We start from the raw sequence: 503 nt of genomic DNA on the forward strand, positions 1-503 counted from the left end.
AAAAAAAAAAAAAAAGGAGGGGATTCTCTCTGATCGTACTGTCACCGTACAGAACCTCTGCCTCTCTCCACAGGCTGTCTCTGAGGGAATAAAGAGGTTGTATTCAGCTTCTCACCAGGCCGAGCGGCTCCTGAGGTTGCCTTGGCACCAGAAAAGGCCACCTCCATATTTATGATCCTTCCAGGGCCCAGGCTTTGGGTGGAAATAAGGTGGCCTCTGGGGCCCTGAGCAGCTCAAGTGTGCGGGTTAGGGTAGGGTTAGGGGCTCCAGCGGAGGAGGCAGCCTCCAGCACACCGATACAGTGAAAGGTCCCTGAACAAAGGCTCAAGCGAGCTGGGCAGACCAGGGCTTTTGCCTCCCTTCATTGTTTACAAACACGGAAAATGAGGCCTCGAGTGGAAATAAGTCTCTTCTGCGGCTGCAGCTCTCCCAGTGGCGTCCGGCGGCCCTGCTTTTCCCCTGCATGTCAAAGGGTGCAGCCCGAGGAAGTCTAACCTCCGCCA

Source organism: Fukomys damarensis, unplaced genomic scaffold, assembly GCF_012274545.1.
Source record: "Fukomys damarensis isolate Sample0158 unplaced genomic scaffold, DMR_v1.0_HiC HiC_scaffold_37, whole genome shotgun sequence".
Lineage (NCBI taxonomy): Eukaryota > Metazoa > Chordata > Mammalia > Rodentia > Bathyergidae > Fukomys > Fukomys damarensis.